At 43.9% G+C, this 10,704-nt stretch overlaps 1 non-coding gene across 1 annotated transcript; it reads left to right on the top strand.

Annotated features, from left to right (window-relative positions):
* The first annotated feature begins 4,520 nt into the window (after positions 1 to 4,520).
* On the top strand, positions 4,521 to 4,591 carry trnag-gcc (transfer RNA glycine (anticodon GCC)). Its single transcript has one exon. It is a non-coding gene; the product is annotated as a tRNA-Gly (tRNA).
* The last annotated feature ends 6,113 nt before the right edge of the window (positions 4,592 to 10,704 follow it).

Below are 10,704 nucleotides of genomic sequence, written 5' to 3' on the forward strand. Positions count from 1 at the left end.
ACTTACAGAGTATGATGTGAAATTTGTTATACTGTGACACAAATACAATGAAAAGATGTAACATTTGCTGTAAATTATAGAAACATACAAGTGCTTCAAAAGAAAGGGAATGACAAGGTTGTGTTGTTGGATTCATAGATTATTCAGAAATCTGATGGTGGGGGGGGGGAACTATTTCTGAATTGTGGAGTATCGCTCTTCAGGCTCCTGTACCTCCTCCCTGATGGTGGTATCTGGAAGAGGGCATGTACCAGATGGTGGGGGTCTTCAGTAATGGATGTCACCTTCTAGACAAGGGCTCCCAACGTGGGGTCCACAGAACACTCAGTTAGTGGTAGAGATCCATGTTGTAAAAAAGGTTGAGAACCCTGTTCTAGAGGCACCGTGTCTTGAAGGGTGATTGTGAGAAGGGTTGTGCCCGTGATGGATCTGGCTGAGGTCTTTGCAGCCTCTTGCAAACCTGTGTGTTTCAAACTCCATACCACGCTGTGCTGCAGCCAGTCAGATTGCTCTCCTCTGTACCCCAGGATACAGAATATAGCAGAGCTGCTACAGAGAAAGTGCAGTACAGGTAACCAAATAAACAACAAGGGCTTCAACCAGGTCGGTTGGGAGATCAATACAATGTTCATCTTTATGACGTAAGGCTGCTATCTTGTCTGCACTTCTGATTTCAGTGGAAGGAATAATTAACCATTAAGATTCATTTCCCAGAATATGCTATATTATACTTTCAAAACCCTTGGTGACCAATTCAGTTCATATGTTAATCCTCCACCCACATAAACAATTTCTCATGTATGGGAATCGTTCACTGTGTCTGCTTCATATCGTGACAAACAAAACTATTGATAACTGTGGGAGATAAATCCAAAAAGAACAAAAGACATTTTTGCATTCAAATAATTTTTTAAAGATGGGATTGCATTGGAAAGCAGACAGGGGATTGACAGCAGACTTAATGGGTGGAAAACAGTAATTATGATCATAGGTTGACTAGGCTCCAGTTATTCACTTTGGAGTAGAGGTGGCTTAAAGGAGACCATAGAGTCACAAAGTCATAGACAGTCTTTTTAAAATTTCTTCTAGTTTTGGAACATGGACATCATTGTCAAGGACAGCTATTACTGCCCATCATTCAATGTCATTGTGAAGTTGGTGGTGAGCATCCATGAAAATCTGCTGTCCTCCTGGTGAAGGTCCATCCACCGCACTTTTGGGTACAGGTTTCTGGATCTAGGGCCCCAGAAATAAAGGAATGGGTATATACTTCCTTTCAGGAGAGCTTGCAACTTGAAAAGGAACCTATTGGTCAGGGGATCCTAACTTGGGGGGTCCAATACTCCTTGGTGAACGGTGTTGGTCCACTGCATTAAAAAGGCTGGGAACCCCAGCTATAGGTGGTGGTTTCACAGCCAGAGGGAGTTTAGGCATTCCAATAGCTTCTAGTATATACTCTGCTGGCTTGAGAGAGAGAGAAGGAGGGAGTTTGTGTGTGAGAGCGAGTCTCTGTGTGTGTGTGTGTGTGTGTGTGTGTACGCACGAGAGCGGGAGATTGAGAAAAGAGACAGTATATGTAAGAGGTGGAGACAGCTAAAGAGAGAGAAATAGGACAGATGGAATCAGAAGCTTCTATAGATGTGTAGTGGAGAGTATATTGACTGGCTGCATCATAGCCTGGTATGGAAACACCACTGTCCTTCAATGAAAAATGTTGCAAATAGTAGTGGAGGCAGCCCAGTCCATCATGAGTAAAGCCCTCCCCACCAATAACCACATCTACGTGGAGTGCTGTTGCAGGAAGGCAGCATCCTTCATCAGCGACCCCCACCACCCAAGTCATGCTCTCGTCTCACTGCAGCATCAGGAAGAAGGTACAAGAGCTTCAGGGCTCGCACCACCAGGTTCAGGAACAGTTTTACCCCTCAGCCATCAGGCCCTTGAACTAAAGGGGATAACTTCACTTGCCCCCTCATTGAAATGTTCCCACAACCTATGGACTCACTTTCAAGGATTCTTCATCTCATGTTCTCAATATTTATTGCTTATTTGTTTATTATTATTATTTCTTTGTTTTTGTAATGCATAGTTTGTTGTATATCCAGTTGGTGTGGCCTTTCATTGATTCTACTTGGTTATTATTCTGTAGATTTATTGAGCGTGCCTGGAAGGAAATAAATCTCAGGGCTGTTGAAAGCTCAAAGTAAATTTGTTATCTATGTACATATATGTCACCACATACAACCCTGAGATTCATTTTTCTGGGGGCATATTCAGCAAATATATAGAATTGTAACTATAATAGGATCAATGAAAGATCAACTAGAATGCAGAAGATAACAAACAGTGCAAATGCAAATATGAATAAACAGCAATAAATAACGGGAACATGAGATAATAAGATAAAGAGACCTTAAAGTGAGATAATTGGTTGTGGGAACATTTCAATGATGGGGCAAGTGAGTGTAGGCATCCACTTTTATTCAAGAGCCTGATGGTTGAGGGGTAGAAGAGTTCTTGAACCTGGTGGTGTGAGTACTGGTGATATATTTGTACTTTGATGACAAATTTACTTCAGAATGTGAATATGGGGGAAAGAAAATGTGTGTGTGAGAGAGAGAGGTATTGGGAGGGGGAGTCAATGTGTATGTGTGTGTAGTAATGGTAGTGACAGAGAGAGAGAGAAAAGAGTCAGTATATGTAATAGAAAGCAAGGGTGACTATGTGCAAGAGAAAGAGGGAGAGAGAGACAGATGATGGGAAGCATAGAATAAAGACAAACTGTGAAACAAAGTCAAGTTGATACTGGTCGGTATCAACGTGAGAAAGTGAAACTGTCGTCAACACAACGTAATGTTCTAACCCCAAGCACAGAATATATAGATAAGGATGTTTCCAGAAATTATATTTGTGAAGGGGACAGTCTGATAAACTGCAAAAACATATACAGACTCTGTTATAATTAAAGAAGCAATGCTTAAGATAATTGTGGAACTGTGTCAGCAAGAATTTGAAGGGATAAAGAAACGTACACATATGGATAAAATCTGTATTTATGAAGCACAAAAAATGCCTTGATGGTATTAAAGGAATATACAAAACATTGCCTGACAATAATTCTGGAGACCATCAATTGCAAAATAAGACTCTGAGACCTTGAATTAGAGAAGAATTCATTGCATCAATCCCCAGCCAGGATCATACAGCAGATAATATTCTACATATGGTGTAGTTTGTTAAAGTTGCAAAACTGAAGAGTTAATGAGGATTGTTTGAAGCTATGAGGTAAACCTCATGACAATGAATAAAGTAGTATAGAGGTTAGGCAAAGTCATTGTCTAGTGTGTTAAGACCATAAGATTTAGGAGTAGAAGTAGGCTATTGGGCTTATCGAGTCTGCTAGCCACTCAATCATGGGCTGATCCACTTCACCTAGTCATCCGCACTCTCCTGCTTTCACCCCATACCTTTTGATGCCCTGGCTAATCAAGAACCTATCTACCTCTGCCTTAAATACACCCAATGACTTGGCCTCCACAGCCACTTGTGGCAACAAATTCCACAGATTTACCACCCTCTGACTAAAGTAATTTCTCCGCATCTCTTTTCTGAAAGGACGTCCTTCAATCCTGAAGTTGTGCCCTCTTGTCCTAGAACTCCCTACTGTGGGAAATAACGTTGCCATATCTAATCTGTTCAGGCCTTTTAAGATTTGGAATGTTTCTATGAGATTCCCCCCTCATTCTCCTGAACTCCAGGGAATATAGCCCAAGAGCTGCCAGACGTTCCTCATACGGTAACCCTCTCATTCCCGGAATCATTCACGTGAATCTTCTCTGAACCCTCTTCAATGTCAGTATATCCTTTCTAAAATAAGGAGCCCAAAACTGCACACAATACTCCAAGTGTGGTCTCACGAGTGCCTTCTAGAGCCTTAAGATCACATCCCGGCTCTCATATTCTATACGTCTAGAAATGAATGCCAGCGTTGCATTCGCCTTCTTTATAACGGACTCAATCTTTAGGGTATCTTGCACAAGGACTCCTAAGTCTCTTTGCATATCCCCATCTAAATGATAGTCTGCTCATTTATTTCTTCCACCAAACTGCATGACCATACACTTTCCAACATTGTATTTCATTTGCCACTTCTTTGCCCATTCCCCTAAACTATCTAAGTCTCTCTGCAGGCTCTCTGTTTCCTCAACACTACCCACTCTTCCACCTGACATCGGCAAATTTAGGCACAAGTCCCTTAATACGGTTAGGCCAAATCATTGACATACATCATAAAAAGTAACGGTCCCAACACCGACCCCTGTGGAACTCCACTGGTAACCGGCAGCCAGCAGAATAGGATCTCTTTATTCCCACTCTCTGTTTTCTGCCAACCAGCCAATGCTCCACTCACGCTAGTAACTTCCCTGTAATTCCATGGGTTCTTATCTTGCTAAGCAGCTACATGTTCAGCACCTTGTCAAAGACCTTCTGAAAATCCAAGTACACCACATCTACTAGTTGCATTGGTGGTTCAGTGGTAGAATTCTCGCCTGCCATGCGGGAGACCTGGGTTCGATTCCCAGCCAATGCATCACAGGTTTTATGTTCTTAATTAGACAGGGAATGAAGGAGAGAAGGCAGGAGATTGGGACTGAGAGGGAAATGGATCAGCCAAGATGAAATGGGCCAAATGGCCAAATTTTGCTCCTATATCTTAGCCATATGGACAGGAAAGGGATGGAGGGTTATGGGCTGAGTGCGGGTCGGTGGGACTAGGTGAGAGTAAGAGTTCGGCAAGGACTAGAAGGGCCAAGATGGCCAGTTTCTGTGCTGTAATTGTTATATGGTTACTGCATCTCCTTTGTCTACCCTGCTTGTAACTTCCTCAAAGAATTGCAGTAGGTTTGTCAGGTAGGATCTTCCTTTCAAGGGACCATACTGGCTTTTGGTGTTTCATCATATGCTTCACTGAATCTCAACACATAAATGCCAGAGATTCTACAAATTCTGGAGATATTCAGCAACATACAAGCAAAATGCTGGAGGAACACAGCAAGTCAGAGAACATCTATGGTGGGGAATAAACAAATGATGGTTTCCTCATCACGGCTGATGCATATTTCATATTGAAGCCCTGCAGGATAATTCCTTTCCTCCCACAGATGCTGCTCAGTCTACTGAGTTCCTCCAGCAAATTGTTTGTTGCTCCAGATTCCAGCATCTGCAGTTTCTTGGGTCATAGTCATAGAGCACTAAAGCACAGAAACAGGCTTTTTGGCCTATCTAGTCTGTGCCAAACTATAGTCCTATCGAACTGCACCTGGACAATAGCGATTCATTATCCTTCCATCTATGGACGTATCCAACTTCCCTTAAGTGTTACAATCAAACCCCATCCACCACTTCCACTGGCAGCTCGTTCCACACTCTGACCACCCTTTAGGTGAAAAAGTTACTCCTCATGCTTCCCTTAAACGTTTCATCTTTATCCTTATCCAATGACCTCTCGTTCTAATCTCACCCAAGCTCAGTGGAAAAAGCCTGCTTGCATGTGCCCTGTCTATACCCCTCATAATTTTGTACACCTCTGTCATTGACTTCAATGATACTTCAGTGGAGCTGAAATTTTCCAGCTATTATAATTCCATATTCCTATAATTTTTTATCAAGTAAATTTCTAGTATAACTCCAAATAAGCCAATATCATTGGGGCTTTATTAGTTTTGGACCAGCTGATTTTCTGGACTATTGGATGTCACTCCTATAAACACTCAAACATACATTTGCAACACTCACAACACGCTGGAGGAACTCAGCAGGTCGGGCAGCATCCGTGGAAAAGATCGGCCGACGTTTCGGGCCGGAACCCTTCGTCAGGACTGTAGGGGGAAGGGGCAGAGGCCCTATAAAGAAGGTGGGGGGAGGGTGGGAAGGAGAAGGCTGGTAGGTTCCAGGTGAAAAACCAGTAAGGGGAAAGATAAAGGGGTGGGGGAGGGGAAGCAGGGAGGAGATAGGCGGGAAAGGTGAAGAAAGAATAGGGGAAAACACAATGGGTAGTAGAAGGAGACAGAACCATGAGGGAGGTGGTAGGTATCTGGGGGAGGGGACAGAGTGACATAGGGATAGAGGAAGGGAGGGGGAGGGAATTACATTAAGTTGGAGAATTCAATGTTCATACCAAGGGGCTGGAGACTACCTAGACGGTATATGAGGTGTTGCTCCTCCAACCTGAGTTTAGCCTCATCGTGGCAGTAGAGGAGGCCATGTATGGACATATCTGAATGGGAGTGGGAAGCAGAGTTGAAGTGGGTGGCTACTGGGAGATCCTGTCTGTTGTGGCGGACGGAGTGGAGGTGCTCGACGAAGCGGTCCCCCAATCTGCGTCGGGTTTCATCGATGTAGAGGAGGCCGCACCGGGAGCACCGGATGCAATAGATGACCCCAACAGACTCACAAGTGAAGTGTTGCCTCACTTGGAAGGACTGTTTGGGGCCCTGAATGGTGGCAAGAGAGAGGTGTAGGGATAGGTGTAGCACTTGCGCTTACAGGGATGAGAGCCGGGTGGGACATCTATGGGGAGGGACGTGTGGACCAGAGAGTACATTTGCGTCATTTCATTTTTCCATTGGTGCAATATTGTAATAACTTAGACCCAGTTAGATACTGTTGGTGTGGAGTGCTGCAAGTCTGATTTATTGGCGGACAGCAGGGGAGTTGCATGGCATTGGTCATACCAAGGACTAGGCCTCAATCCACAGTGTCGCCTGCTTACAGCCACCCAGGAGAACTCCACTGGAAGTGCTGTGGTGTTGCATCCAAGTTCGAGTCAGTGCTGCCCCCAGTGTTCACTCAGCAGAAGACAAGCTGTACTGTGTTCGACTGCAGACCGCTGCAACGTTCGTGCACGCAGGTCTTGAACTATATTTTACTTTGCATGACTGTATTGTACTGATATCTTGTATGTGCTTGCTATCTTACATGTGCAGTGTGTGCTTTGTGCTGTGTGAGACTGTTGGTACTGTGTTTTGTACCTTGGTCCCAGTGTAATGCTGTTTGCTTTGACTGTATGAATGACAATTAAACTTGAACTTGTTTGGTGAACTAGTAAGTTCATAGGGAGTGGGACACAGTACTCCAGACTCCAGCTCCAACAGCAAACCTACTCATGTTCTTGACTGCTGAAGTGCAGTCCCCCAGTCTCACTTCTGGTCACATACCGCAGCCCCAGCCACAGTCGGGATCCTGAATCTGGCCATACACCCCTTTGAAAAGGTGGTGATGGTCGCCATCTTATGATTGCAGCAGTACTTCTCGACATTCCCACAGTGATCACAAGATCACAAGACAAAGGAGCAGAAGTAGACCATTCGGCCCATCGAGTCTGCTCCACCACTCCACTATGAGCTAAACTATTCTCCCATCTAGTTTCAATTTCCGGTGATGTCAGAAAGAGAAATCCCGAAAGTTCAAAGACTGAAGTTGATGAGTCCAGAGGAAGAGGACAATCCCAGGCCAGAGACTGGAGCCTCGATGTCTGAATGTTTGAGAGACCGGACCCAAGGAGTGGAGGCCTGTGGACAGCCTGTCCTGGCATTGAAGGCATGTGTGTGTGTGTGTGTGTCTGTGTGTCTCTAAAGGGGAGGGAAACGGGCTTGTTTTGCTGTCTTTATGTTGCTTTGTTCTGTTGATGCTGCTTGTGTTGGTGTGTTGATCATCTTGTGCATGCTATGTTGGCTCTGGAATTCGTGGCGACACTTGCAGGCTGCCCCCAGCACACCCCTGGTTGTGTTGATTACTAATGTAAATGATGCCTTGCGCTGTATGTTTCAATCCGTTAGTCTTGCGAGACCATGGATCTGCGCCTGGAAAGTCTTCTCTCTCCAGGGCGCAGGCCTGGGCAAGGTTGTATGGAAGACCAGCAGTTGCCCATGCTGCAAGTCTCCCCTCTCCACGACATCAATGTTGTCCAAGGGAAGGGCATTAGGACCCATACAGCTTGGCACCAGTGTCATCACAGAGAAATGTGTGATTAAGTGCCTTGCTCAAGGACACAACATGCTGCCTCGGCTGGGGCTCGAACTCACGACCTTCAGGTGGCTAGTCCAATGTCTTAACCACTTGGCCACATGCCCACACCATACACGCTATATATGTGATAAATGAATCTGGATCTGAATTTGCAAGAAATAGACCCAGCCTGTAGCATCCTGTTAAGTCAGGATGACGTGGAACTCCTCTGGAATCCTGCAGGTTGCGATGTTCCCTTGCATTTTCTGCCCTCATCCTTCTTGGTGGCACAGCGGGTTCGGGATCTGCCGTCAGAGAGGCACATAAGAGTAAATGCCCTGTTTTGCATAGCTGCCATTCACTCAAGCCATTGACTGAAGGCATAAATGCTCATATCGTGAACGAACTGGACAGATAGAGGATCACCCAGCAAATCATAAACAAAAGAGATTCTGCAGATACTGAAAATCAGGTCAGGCACCACCCAGGTCATGCTCTCTTCTCGCTGCTGCCATCAGGAAGAAGGTACAGGAGCCTTAGGACTCTCACCACCAGGCTCAGGAACAGTCACTACACCTTAACCATCATGCTCTTGAACTAAAGGGAAAACCTCTACTTATCTTCACTTGCTCCATCATTGAAATGTTCCCACAAATTATGTACTCACTCTCAAGGACTCTTCATCTCATGTTCTCGATGTTAATTGTTTATTTATTTATTATTATTTCCTTTTTTTGCATTTGCAGCTTGTTGCCTTTTGCACACAAATTGAAAACCCTAGTTGGGAGTAGTCTATTATTGTTATTATTCTGTTATGGATTTATTGAGTGTGCACACAAGAAAATGAATCTCAGGGACATGCATATACTTCAATAATAAATTTATTTTGATCTCTGAATAAACAGTCGATGTTTCAGACCAGGACCCTTCATCAGGACTGATGAATAGTCCAGACTCTCAGCCCAAAATGTCAACTGTATATTCCACTCCATGGATGCTGCCTGACCTGCTGAGTTCCTCCAGCATTTTGGATGATCACCTGATTCCCTGGATAGTGTCAAACTTCCTGAGTGCTGGTGGAGATACACTCACTCAAGCAAACGGGATTGTTCCACGGCAGCTCCTGACTTGTGCATGATGGAAAGACACTGGGTAATAGGAGGTGGTTAACTTCCTCTCCATATGCTATTGTTGGGCAGCTGGGTTATTCAAGTAAATTTAGTTTCAAATTTTTCCAAACTGCATCCTTCATTCAAGATGGTTAACTGGATCAGCAATTTGTGGATGACACCAAGACTAGGGGTGTAGTGGACAGTGAAGAAGGCCATCATTGGCTTGCAGAGGGATCTGCATCAGCTGGGAAAGTGGGCTGTAAATTGGCCGATAGAATTTAATGCAGTCAAGTGTGAGGTTTAACCAACCAGGTTAAGTCTGTCACAGTGAATGGTGGGGCACTGAGGTGTTCGGTAGAACAAAGGGATCTAGAAATACAGGTCCATAATTTGTTGGAAGTGGTGTCACAGGTAGATAGGGTCGTAAAGAAACCTTTTGGCATACCAGCCTTCATAAATCGTTATATTGAGTACAGGAGATGAGATGTTATGTTGAAATTGTATAAGATGTTGGTGAGGCCTAATTTGGAATATTGTGTGCGGTTTTGGTCTGCTACCTACAAGGAAGATGTAAAGAAGGTTGAAAGAGTGCAGAGAAAATCTACAAGGAATTTGCCGGGTCTGGAAGAACTGAGTTATAAGTAAAGTTTGAATAAGTTAGGACTGTATTATTTAGACCATAGAAGATTGAGAGGAGATTTGATAGAGGTATATAAAATTATGAGGAGTATAGATAGCGTAAATGCAAGCAGGCTTTTTCCACTGAGATTGGGTGGGACTACAACCAGAGATCATGACTTAATGGTGAAAGTGAGAAGTTTAAGGGGAACATAAGGGGAAAATTCCCAGAGGGTCGTGCGAGTGTGGAATGAGCTGTCAGTGCAAGTGGTGCATGCAAGCTCGATTTCTACATTTAACATAGAACATAGAATAGTACAGCACAGTACAGGCCCTTCAGCCCACAAAGTTGTGCCAACCCTCAAACCCTGCCTCCCATATAACCCCCCACCTTAAGTTCCTCCATATACCTGTCTAGTAGTCTCTTAAACTTCACTAGTGTGGTGTGGACTTATATGACCAAATGACCTGTATCTATGCTGTACTTCCCTATGACTTTTGAGGTTTCGATGCTTAATGTAAAACTATTTGTTTTGGAAACAGACAATCAGTTTGATTTATTTGAGATTCCGGAAGCACAATGTTGCCCCTGTGAATCACTTAACTAATGGGAATTGGGAACAGATGAAGATAATCAGCATTCCTTACAACATCTGTGTAAATAAAGTTAGTTGCTGTAGAAAGTAGCTGAATCACAATTGCTTTTCTCGAACAATGACACTTCAACATTGCAGCTAACATCTGGATTTGTATTAATATTTTACAGCGTTTTTTATGGGGATGTGGCCATAAGCCTTCAGAAGTCCCACAGGTCATGCTGAACTTAAATTCTCAGTACTCCCCTGAAACTTCTAAGAACAACCTGCTGTGGTAAAAGGAATTGATATAGAGATATCAAATAGTGCAAATGCCAGCTATAACCTCTCAAAAATTAATAATTATTAATATCAGTCCATTATGGCTGCTG

This window comes from Mobula hypostoma, chromosome 7 (genome assembly GCF_963921235.1).
Source record: "Mobula hypostoma chromosome 7, sMobHyp1.1, whole genome shotgun sequence".
NCBI classification, from domain to species: domain Eukaryota; kingdom Metazoa; phylum Chordata; class Chondrichthyes; order Myliobatiformes; family Myliobatidae; genus Mobula; species Mobula hypostoma.